Source organism: Dendrobates tinctorius, unplaced genomic scaffold (genome assembly GCF_039654945.1).
Source record: "Dendrobates tinctorius isolate UK_male_01 unplaced genomic scaffold, ASM3965494v1 ptg000003l, whole genome shotgun sequence".
In the NCBI taxonomy this organism is placed as follows: domain Eukaryota; kingdom Metazoa; phylum Chordata; class Amphibia; order Anura; family Dendrobatidae; genus Dendrobates; species Dendrobates tinctorius.
The window spans coordinates 67,155,745-67,168,308 of NW_027361671.1; the positions used below are offsets into that span (position 1 = coordinate 67,155,745).

General features: G+C 43.0%; 1 long non-coding RNA gene across 1 annotated transcript; it reads left to right on the top strand.

Annotated features, from left to right (window-relative positions):
* The first annotated feature begins 382 nt into the window (after positions 1-382).
* LOC141090619 (uncharacterized) lies at positions 383-12,320 on the top strand. The gene is made up of 3 exons (XR_012232417.1): positions 383-475; positions 1,738-1,885; positions 12,217-12,320. It is a non-coding gene; the product is annotated as an uncharacterized lncRNA (long non-coding RNA).
* Positions 12,321-12,564: the final 244 nt, after the last annotated feature.

The window sequence follows — 12,564 nt, forward strand, 5'->3', positions numbered from 1 at the left end:
AGCTCTGTTTTTGGGAATCATATGGCAGCAGCGGCTCAGTATTGGGGTATCAGCAGGATGAGGAGTTTGTGCAGGTTGGAAATACATTTGCACATGGAAACACAAGAAGCAATGGGATGAAACTGAAAGGGAGAAGATACAGATTAGATATTAGAAAAAACTTTTTGAAAGTTAGGAAGATCAATGAGTGGAACAGGCTGTCACAAGAGGTGGTGAGTTCTCCTTCAATGGAGGTCTTTAAACAGAGGCTGGACAGACATCTGTCTGAGATGGTTTAGTGAATCCAGCATTGAGCAGGGGATTGGACACAAGGATTATGATTCTACATGTGAATGGTGCTGGAAATGTGAGAAGTCAGATGTGTCATTGTTGTATTCTCTGCAGATGAGTCCTGGCTGGAGAAGTAGACATGTCTGTCTGGGCCACATGGAATAAACGGGAAAAGTGAATGACTCCACCTGAAAGAACGTCAGCTGTAAGTCACCATCTATAACTGTACTGTAATCTCTTATGTGTTCTGTAGGACTGGTATCTGCCACTATGTGTCACCATATGGCGGTAATATCAGTGCTGGTCTTTGTATAGAGATTTATTTTCAATAACAGTGTGGTCATCTCCTGAGGTTCCCCTATACCGCCATAGCATGATTACCTAGTTAGAGGCCACCAAGAAGACACAGACAGAAAGGGCCCCTGTGCAAGAACAATATATGGGCCCTTTGCAGCCCAAGAGCACCTTCTTTGGAGGTAGATATGGGCCCCCATACCTCTTGCACCCATGTGCGGTGGCGCAGGTTGCACCCATGATATGTTCTCCTGTTAGGAGCCCACTCAGATGTTTTGCCCCCCTGAGCTGAACCCCTAGCTACGCCTCTGCGGAGATTACGTCACTTCTGGCGACCTAGCTGACACGGCGGGACATGCGACAATCTCCTGTGAAGTCTCTGATTGTCAGGTGTCAATGAAAAGGTGCCATCAGCAATTCTCTGATGGCCATCACATCTCAGGCGTGCTGACCAGACTCCATCTTAGGTATGGGCAAATTAGTAATGGCTGCACGCTAATACGTTTCTAGGCTAAGCATAGACAAAATACATTGGTTAGTGGTATTGTGCATGACCTAATCTAATACCGGCAAAAACTAATGTGTTAATCTTAAAGTGACAAGTAATTATAACTCATGTTGTGTATTATGCCATATGTACTTGTAAGCTGATTTATATTGGCCTCACATCCCGGGAACTACGTGTAAAAACTCACCGCACATGATGTGGATGGTGTGAGCACGTTAAAGACGATCCCCAGTCATATAAAGGCATGCCACAATTGTATCCCCAATGAGGTGAATATCTGGGGTACTGAGATATGTGTGTATATACGTGTATGCCTTCTTGATGCTACAATTTAATGATACAAAATATTGTTATATTTTCTTGGTGGATGGTTGACTCCATGTCTTTAGTAGATAATTCCATGTTGGGAGTGTCCATTGTGCTCACTTTTACAATCCCCCTATTTAAGGCATAGGGCTGTTTTTGGCATATAGTGAATGTAACCTGCTTTCTGTTCTGATGATATGGTTTCAGTTGTTGTTCTGTGTTTTCCCAGCTATCATCTCTGAACAGATGGACTACAGGACAGTGTGGAGGCCATATACTATAGGAGGCTTATTTAGGTCATAATATTGACAGATATTTTTTTATTCAGGAGCATTTTAATAACACTGTTATTTTGAAAGGACTCCGTGTCGGGATGTGCTGCAGGAGGCTGGAGAAGAGGGAAGTCTAAAGAAAGGAGATGTGGATGAGAAAAGTCATCATGACGTCTGGACAAGATGGAGACTAAGAGAAAGAAAAGTCTCAATCAGAGAAGAGGTCACTTATAAGGTAACCAGGATGTACATTTTTACTTGTTGATACTGACTGCGTCTCATCAGTACTGTGGTTCCTATATAGTCCGCAGTCTGATAAAGACTGATAACAACTCCCAGCATCTCCTTACCATTGTTAAGGACATACTGGGAGTTGTAGGTTCATGAGATACAAATGTACTGTATATGTGCCTGACTTAGCAGGATTCTGCTCGTCAGTTATTAATCACATGATGTCATAGACCTAATGGAAAAGGGAAGAATTAGCCGGGTAGAAAGGCAAAATGGGCGCCTTCGGCTTCATCTGCCTTGGGCACCAAAATACTTTACTCTGGCCCTGGTAATGAATAAAGCAAAATCCCACATGACCTATCAGTGTTCTACGATTTTTCGTTGAGGACACTTATTGTGTGTGGGCTGGTGAATTTTGTGTACAAGGGCTGCTTTTTAGTCCCAGTTTGGCTCTGAATCCCCTCGTGTATCTGAATGCAAGGAAGAGTGTGAAGTTGTGCTCATTGTGCAGTAACACTTGGTCATCTCTGCTCCGTCCTGTCTTCCAGCGCAGGGTTAAATTTCTCCCACTCCATATCTTCCTTCATGGCTTGATCATAGATCCTGGGTCCTGATCCCCAACAAAATCCCACCAACCCAAGATTGTGAAAGAAACACACAAAACACTTTTATTGGATGTTAAATAGACCAAATTTTATTCCAAATCTCATAATTATTATTTCATTCAGTATCTGAAATTTAGAATCAGCCAATTACTATGAAAAAGACACTGAAAATGGCACAACCCCCGACTCACGAAGAATCATCCTTCAGCACTCAGGAGAGGAAAAACCCCCTGTGGTGGAAACCTCTAGGGAACCATGGCTGTAGGACTGCCCTTCCCGTGGGCTTAGAAGGTCAATGCCAACATGTAACAGCAAATTGTACAAGAATTTGTACATAGTATCATATTTGCTATGGAGAAGCCTAATGCGACCTCTACAGGCCGTACACATAAAGGTGAAGGCGGCGAGTACTGGACGTGAGGGAGATCTGGCTGCAACATCTGTCACCCCATAGATCTGACTGGGTAGGTGGTGTGGCTGATCTGGCTGGCTAGGCGGTATGGCTGATCTGGTTGGCTAGACGGTATGGCTGATCTGGCAGGCTAGGCGGTGTCCCCTTCCTCCCATTGTGCAGTGATGAAGCTCCAGGTCTCCAGACACATCAAGTACGGCTCCTCCTACAGCGGAATGACTTGTGGTTCTGGAATCTTCTCCTGTATCATAGATGCATGTGTTTACGACATCAGCACAGTTGCCATAGTTACCACAGGTGTTTCATTGGCTGGAAAGTCCCTCTTAGTGTTCCAAAGAATTAACCCTTGAATGACTGGCATTATGCCTTACTCCAGAAGCTTGTAAAATAAACTTGTCACTAGACAGGACCATTATCATTATTATATTTTAAAGTTGCTCCAACCAAAGTCTAATAAATGAGCGCATCTTCAGAGTTGATGTGTAACAAGCACAATAATTCCATTAAGCCCTACGAAATGTATAAATGCACAACATGAGAACAGAGCAGTCTCATAGAAAATGAATGATACCGAAGTGAATGCAGTTAGATATAGGAGGCTATATAGGGGCTCATACTGTATATGACAGGCTATATAGGGACTCACACTGTATATAGGAGGCAATATGGTGGCAAACAGTGTATTCAGAAGGCTATATGTGGCCTCATACTGTATATAGGAGGCTATATGCGGCCTCATACTGTATATAAGGTGCGATGTGCAGGCTCATACTGTATATAGGAGGCTATGTGGGTGATTATACTGTACTAGATTATGGCCCGATGCTATCATACCTCTTGCCATGTTAACCCTCAACACACTCACTCCTCAACACACACTCCTCTCACCTTTCACCATCTCCACTCACGTCCACTCACTCCTTCACTCCACATACGACCCCTTCTCTCACTCTGTCTCTCATACTCACGCCGTCATCGCCGCTGCTCCACGATCCCCGACATCTTCTTCTGCCGGCGCCATCCTGGATCCAGACATCCTTCCACGCCGGCGACATGTTCTTGTGGCGACGCATCACAGTGCATGATTTCGCAAACTCCTCTCTCCCGCTCTCTAACCACAGTCTTCTTTCATTCTCTATCAAGAACTGCCAGGCTGCTCAGGTCACCTCCACTGTCCATACTTATAGAAACATACTGGCCATTAACACCCAGAAACTTATGAAGAACTTGCAGTCTTCATTGGCCCCTATCTCCTCCCTCTCATGTCCTGATTCTGCATTGAAGCATTACAATGAAACACTTCACAGTGCCCTGGATGAATTTGCACCCCCTATAAATAGAACACCACAACGCAGTTGGCGACAACCCTGGCACACCCTGCAAACACGTTTCCTGCAGCGGTGCTCCAGGTGCGCTGAACGTCTGTGGAGAAAATCCAATCTACACGAAGATTTCATCCATTTTAAGTTTATGCTTAGAACATACAACACTGCCCTTCACCTTTCCAAACAAACCTATTTCAACACCCTCATCACCTTACTGTCCAATAATCCGAAACATCTCTTTGTCACTTTTCATTCTCTACTCAACCCAAGAGTACAGGCCCCAACCACGGAGCTCTGAGCTGACACTCTGGCCAATTACTTCAAAGAAAAAATTGACCAGATTCGACAGGAAATTATCTCCCAATCACCTCATACCATGCACTGTCCTTCCTCCCTCAGTGCATCTAGCTCACTCTCTGATTTTGAACCAGTCACAGAAGAAGAAGTAAGCAGGCTCCTTGCATCTTCTCGCCCAAACACTTGCACCAGTGAACCATTTCCGTCACATCTCCTCCAGTCCCTTTCCCCTGCTGTCACCCCTCACCTAACTAAAATATTTAACCTCTCTCTCTCTTCTGGTATCTTTCCCTCTTCATTTAAGCATGCCATCATACATCCACTACTTAAAAAACCATCCCTCGACCAAAACTGTGCTGGTAACTATAGACCTGTCTCTAATCTTCGCTTCATTTCTAAACTTCTGGAACGCCTGGTCCACTCCCGTCTTATCCGCTATCTCTTTGATAACTCTCTTCTCGACCCTCTCCAATCCGGTTTCCGCTCTCTGGATGCGTTTCGAACATCTAGTGTTCTTAAACTCAGGTAGTTTATCCCTCGACCAAAACTGGGCCGCTAACTATAGACCTGTCTCTAATGTTCCCTTCATCTCTAAACTCCTGGAATGCATGGTCCATTCCTGTCTTACCCGCTATCTCTTTGATAACTCTCTTCTCAACCCTCTCCAATCCGGTTTCTGCTCTTTACACTCTACTGAAACTGCCCTCACTAAAGTTTCTAATGATCTACTAACAGCTAAATCAAATGGTCATTACTCCATGCTAATTCTCTTGGATCTCTCTGCAGCATTCGACACTGTGGATCATCAGCTCCTCCTCACTATGCTCCGTTCCATTGGCCTCAAGGACACCGTTCTCTCATGGTTCTCCTCCTATCTCTCTGACCGCTCCTTTACTGTATCTTTTGCCCGGTCCTCCTCCTCTCACCTTCCCCTTACTGTTGGGGTTACTCAAGGATCAGTTCTAGGCCCCCTCCTCTTCTCCTTGTATACTGCCCCTATTGGTCAAACAAACAGTAAATTTGGTTTCCAGTACCATCTCTATGCTGATGACACCCAATTATACGCTTTTTCTCCTGACATCACGCCAGCCTTTCTAGAAAACACCGGCGATGGTCTAAACGCTGTGTCTAACATCATGTCCTCACTATATCTGAAACTGAACCTGTCAAAGACTGAACTCCTGGTGTTTCCTCCCTCTACTAATACTCGACATTGCCATTTCTGTGTGTGGTTCCACTATTACTCCCCAGCAACAGGCCCGCTGTCTTGGGGTCATACTTGATTCCGAGCTTTCCTTTGCCCCCCACATTCGATCACTGGCTCGCTCTTGTCATCTGCACCTCAAAAACATTTCAAGAATTCGACCTTTTCTTACTTTTGACTCTGCAAAAACTCTTACTGTTTCTCTTATTCATTCTCGTCTCCACTATTGTAACTCTCTTCTAATCGGTCTCCCTCTTTCCAAACTCTCCCCTCTCCAATCTGTCTTGAATGCTGCAGCCAGGATCATATTCCTCACCAATCGTTACACCGATGCCTCTACCTTGTGCCAGTCATTACACTAGCTACCCATCCACTCCAGAATTCAGTATAAACTTATTACCCTCACCCACAAAGCCCTCTATGGCTCAGCACCACCCTACATCTCCTCCCTTTTTTCAGTATACCACCCTACCCACGCCCTCTGTTCTGCTGATGACCTGAGGTTAGTATCCTCAATAGTCATAGAATCATAGAATCGTAGAGTTGGAAGAGACCTCCTGGGCCATCTGGTCCAACCCCCTGCTCAAAGCAGGATTCGCTAAATCATCCCAGTCAGTTGTCTGTCAAGCCTCTGTTTGAAGACTTCCATTGAAGGAGAACTCACCACTTCACAGCTTGTTCCACCATTGATCACTCTAACTGTCAAAAAGTTTTTTCTAATATCTAATCTATGTCTCCTCCCATTCAGTTTCATCCCATTGCTTCTAGTCTTTCCTTGTGCAAATGAGAATAAAGTTGATCCTTCTACAATGTGACAGCCCTTTAGATATTTGTAGACAGCTATTAAGTCTCCTCTCAGTCTTCTCTTTTGTAAACTAAACATTCCCAAATCCTGCAACCTTTCCTCATAAGACGTTTGCAGACCGGTCACCATTCCGGTCACTCTTTTCTGAACTTGCTCCAGTTTGTTGATGTCTTTTTTAAAATGTGGTGCCCAAAACTGGACACAATATTCCAGATGAGGTCTGACCAAAGAGGAGTAGAGGGAAATAATGATTTCACGTGATCTAGGCTGTATGCTTCTGTTAATACATCCTAGAATTGCATTTGCTTTTTTTGCTGCTGCATCACACTGTTGACTCATATTCAGTCTGTGATCTATTAGTATACCCAAGTCTTTTTCACATGTGCTGCTGCTTAGCCCTATTCCTCCCATTCTGTATATGCTTTTTCATTTTTATTGCCCAGATGTAGTACTTTGCATTTTTCCCTGTTAAAAACCATTCTGTTAGTTGCTGCCCACTGCTCCAGTTTATTTATATCTTTTGAATCCTCTCTCTCTCTTCTCTAGTATTAGCTATCCCTTCTAGCTTTGTGTCATCAGCAAATGTAATCAGTTTACCCTCAATTCCTTCATCTAAACCGTTGTTAAGATGTTGAACAATACAGGGCCCAGGACAGAGCCCTGTGGTACCCCACTTGAGACATTCTTCCAACTGGATGTGCAGCCATTTACGACCACTCTTTGGGTCCGATCACAAAGCCAGTTATGAATCCACCTAACAGTTGCCTTGTCCATTCCATACTTAGTCATTTTTTCAATAAGGATTGTATGAGATACTTTGTCAAATGCTTTGCTGAAGTCAAGATATACTATATCTACAGCATTTCCTTGATCCACCCAATCAGTGATTCCGTCATAGAAGGAAATTAAGTTAGTCTGACATGACTTATTAGTTACAAACCCATGCTGACTCTGTTTAATCACTTCATTCTTATCCAGGTACTGACATACATGTTGTTTAATAATTTGTTCAAAGATCTTTCCTGGTATAGAAGTCAGACTCACTGGCCTATAGTTGCCTGGGTCCACCTTCTTCCCCTTTTTGAAGATAGGAACAACATTTGCTCTTCTCCAGTCTTTTGGGACTTCTCCTGTTCTCCAAGAATTTTCAAAGATTATGGAGAGGGGTTCAAAAATTTCTTCTGCTATCTCCTTCAGTACTCTGGGGTGTAATTCATCTGGACATCTATTCCCTTAATAGGACAGTGAAGAACAGTTGATGTTACATTTCCTTTCTGAGAGAAAACAGATGCAAAATAGAAATTTAAAAGTTCGGCCTTCTCAACATCCTGTCTTACCATTTCATCATTTTCATCCTGTAAAAATCCTATAGCATCTTTGACTTTTCTTTTACTTTTGACATGTCCCCAAAATCCTTTATTATTGCTTTTGACATCTCTTGCAAGCCTCAATTCATTGTCAGCTTTAGATAATCTGATTTGTGCCCTGCAGGCTCTGCAGACAGCATTATATTCTTCTTTAGATATGCCTCCCTCTTTCCATTTTAGAAACATTTTTTTCTTCCTTTTTAGCATGTGCTTAAGTTCTGTGTTCATCCATCCTGGTTTCCTTAAATGCTTCCTATTCTTCCCTCTTTTCGGAATTGTAAACAATTTTGCTTTGAGAATTTCATTTTTCAAGATTTCCCATCCTTCCTGGACATTTTTGTCCTTAAGGATATCCATCCATTGGATCCTTCCAATTCTCTTTCTGAATCCCTTAAAATCTGCCTTTCTGAAATCTAACCTTGACGTCTGAGTCTTCACAGGTCTTCCTCCTCTAGTTATCCAAATTTCTAAAATAGCATGGTCGCTACCTCCTAGAGTCCCAGCCACTTTTACCTCCTCAACCATTTCCTCCCTGTTTATAAGGATTAGATCCAAGATAGCAGATCCCCTTGTTTTCTCCCCTACCTTTTGGAAGATAAAGTTGTCAGCAAGAGAGGATAAGAATTTCCTTGACCTGTTAGTTTTGCCTGAGAGAGATTCCCAAAAAATGTCTGGATAGTTGAAATCTCCCATGACAACTATGTCATATTTTTTGGGGAACTTGGCCATTTGATGCATAAAGAGTTCATCCATATCTTCAGCTTGCACAAGCGGCCTGTAGTAAATGCCTGCAATGGTGTCCTTTCCATTCTTCTGTCCTTGTATTCTTACCCAAACAGTTTCCACAGAACTCCCAGTCTCTGAAGCTTCAATCTCTGTGCAAATATACACGTTTCTAACATACAATGCGACACCCCCTCCTCGTTTATCAAGTCTGTTTCTTGCAAATAAGTTGTATCCTTCTAGTCTTGTATTCCAATCATGTGTATTGTCCCACCAAGTTTCAGTGATTCCAAAGACATCATATTTCTTTTCCTGTGTTAGTAGTTCCAATTCTCCTTGTTTGCTGCCCATGCTTTGTGCATTAGTATAGAAACATTTTAGTTTGTGATTGGTTTCTCTTTCTCCAATATTTTTATTAATTAGATTCTTTTGTCTTTGTTCTTCCTTTCCACTTCTAATAGCAGAGTTCTCAATAGCATTTTTCAGGTGTATGGCTTTTTCTGGTCTTTTGCTTCCCTTCCCATGTTGTTCTAGTTTAAAGCTCTCCTTACAAGTGTAGCAAGGCGACTTCCAAATACATGTTTTCCAGTCTTCGTAAGGTGCACCCCATCTCTAGCAAGTAGTCCATTGTATAGGTAATTCACTCTGTGATCCAGAAATCCAAATCGTTGCTGACGGCACCATCGACGTAGCCAGTTGTTCACCTGCAGAATCTTATTCCACCTCCTTGTTCCATGGCCATCCACTGGGAGGATGGAAGAGAAGACCACCTGCGCTCTCAGTTCTTTCACTTTCTTGCCTAAGTCTTCAAAGTCTCTGCAGATGGTTTCCAGGTCGTTTCTTGTGGTGTCATTTGTCCCCACATGTATTAGCAGGAATGGGTAGTCATCTGTAGGTCTGAAGAGTCCTGATATCCTGTCAGGCACATCTTTAATTTTATCACCTGGAAGACAGCACATTTCTCTTGAAGTTATATCCGGTTTGCAGATAGCAGCCTCTGTTCCTCTCAACAGGGAATCCCCCATGACCACCACTCTCTGTTTCTTCTTCACAACATTTTTCTTTCTCCATCCAGGAGGACTCTGAAGGCGTACAAGGTTGCTGCTTGTGGGCAAAGTCTTATCCTGATGTATTTCTTCATCATTCTCCTGCGTGAGAGCCTGGTACTGGTTCCTGAGAAGTATGGGTGCTGACTGCATCCTGATCCTCCTGCTTCTCTGGGTCACATGTCTCCATTCCTCTGTTTCTTCAGGTGCACTTCAAATTTCTTCTCTTTCTGTAACATGAAGAGATAATTCTGCTTTGTCTAAGAACTCTTCACCTTCCTTAATGATCTTCAACGTAGCTAACCTCTCTTCGAGATTTTGCAACTTTTCCTTCAACAGGGACACAAGCTTGCATTTGTGGCATGTGAAGTTTGGCTTTTCCACTGGTAAGTCTGTGAACATGTAGCAAGAAATGCAGCTCACCAAATGGCTCCTGGCCTCTTCCATATTGAGATTTCCTAAAAATGATGAAAGATGAGCCAAAATTCCTCAAGACTCTTCCCCTGGTTTTCCGATTTCCTCTTTTCAGCTGCAACGGCCAAAACCCAGTGATCGTTGAGCTCACGGAGACTCATCACTTATCCCAGAAGGCACTGGGAATATGCAAATGATCTCAAGACTCTTACCCTGGTTCAGAACCTCCCACTCCCGTCTCCAAGACTTTACACGTGCTGCGCCAATTCTTTGGAATGCACTTCCCAGGTCAATCCGATTAATCCCCAATCCCCACAATTTTAAGCGTGCCCTGAAAACGCATTTATTCAGACTGGCCTATCACCTCAACACATTAACCTAATCTATCCCTGTGTGGCACAGCCAAAAGTTTTACCATAACCAGATTCCCCGCATCATGTTCCCACATGTTTTATGCATCCATTAGCCCTCTGTGTTTGTACTGTTACACACTTAACATTATGGCTGGTCCATACAATCAGGGCAACTGTTACCACCCACCTTTCGTGTCTACCTCTTTCCTCATAGACTGTAAGCTTGCGAACAGGGCCCTCTTTCCTCTTGGTATTTGTTATAATCTATGTGATTATTGTTATGCTGTAATGTCTATTGTCTGTACAATTCCCCTCTGAAATGTAAAGTGCTGCGGAATATGTCGGCGCTATAGAAATAAAATTTATTATTATTATTATTATTTATTATTATTATTTAAGCAAAGGTCATAAAAGGGGGAAGGGGTTATACAGACCACTTAGATGTGTGGCAGAGATAACAAGAATGGAGTACAATTATGGATACAAGAAGATGGGTAAGCAATGCATACCATATAAAAATACAATGCAGTTCACATGGGGCATTCAGGAGCATGGGAGAGAGGGGTGGAATTCAGCAATGCATACCATATAAAAATACAATGCAGTTCACATATATATAAACGGGGAAAGGGGCCAGGATATATATATATTTATATATACAGGGGGAAGGGGCCCAGGACGGATATATATACAGTGGGAAGGGGCCAGGATGGATATGTATATACCGGGGGAAGGGGCCAGGATGGATATGTATAGATATATATATATGGGGGAAGGGGCCAGGATGGATATATATACGGAGGAAGGGGCCCAGGATGGATATATATATATATATATATATATACAGGGGGAAAGGGCCCAGAATGGATATATATACAGGAGGAAGGGGCCAGGATGGGTATATTGGGAGCCAGGATGCATATATATGGGGGGCCAAGATGGATTTATGGTGGAAGGGGGCAGTAAAAGGGATCAGGACATGGGACATATGTGGGCCAGTATGTATAGCTGAGGAAGCAGGATGGATATCTGGGGCCAGGCAGGACAAGGGACATAGGGGGCCAGGATGGGGCATATTATAAAATAAAGGGGTCAAGGCTGGTTCATATTATAAAATAAAGGGGGCCAGGCTGGGGCATATTATAAAATAAAGGGGGCCAGGCTGGGACATATTATAAAATAAAGGGGGCCAGGCTGGGGCATATTATAAAATAAAGGGGGCCAGGCTGGGGCAAATTATAAAATAAAGGGGGTCAGGCTGGGGCATATTATAAAATAAAGGGGGCCAGGCTGGGGCATATTATAAAATAAAGGGGGCCAGGCTGGGGCATATTATAAAATAAAGGGGGCCAGGCTGGGGCAAATTATAAAATAAAGGGGGCCAGGCTGGGGCATATTATAAAATAAAGGGGGCCAGGCTGGGGCAAATTATAAAATAAAGAAGGGGGCCAGGCTGGAGCATATTATAAAATAAAGGGGGCCAGGATGAGGGACTTAATTACTGTTCGAGAGCCAGAATGAGGAACATGATATATTAGTTTATGGTGACAAGTGGGGAACATAATTTCTTTAGGGTCCAATTAGGGACATTTTTACTACTGTAATATAATTTACTTTTTAGTAAACTGTTTTCCAGGTAGGGAACAAAAGGGAGTTCCTGTTACTGTGCAGGGCGGTACTGTATCGCTTTTCTTCTTCATCTGACGTAGTGTAGAAGTCAGGGGAAAAGTGGGGAACGTGCTCTGGAAGCGATCAGCTATTGATGACTGTGTTATTTTTTGCAGAGAGGAGTCCTGGCTGGAAGAAGTGGCGGTCTGTGCTGGTTAAAGAAGAAAAGCGTGGATGAAGGACTTTTACTAATTGTAAAGTGCTGCGGAATATGTTGGCGCTATATAAATAAAAATTATTATTATTATTATTATTTACTACAGATTTCATTGGTGAGTCAGTTTATTACATGTACACGAAAAAGTAGAAGTCCATCTCAAGGAATAAAAATGATGAAGCTTGATTGCAAAAATCCAATAAAAACAATTTTTCAAGAAAAGACTGCTATGTCCATAGAAAGTATACCCCTAAGGGATTACTTGGAACTGATCTGCAAAGCATCTGGACGCGTTTCGAACATCTAG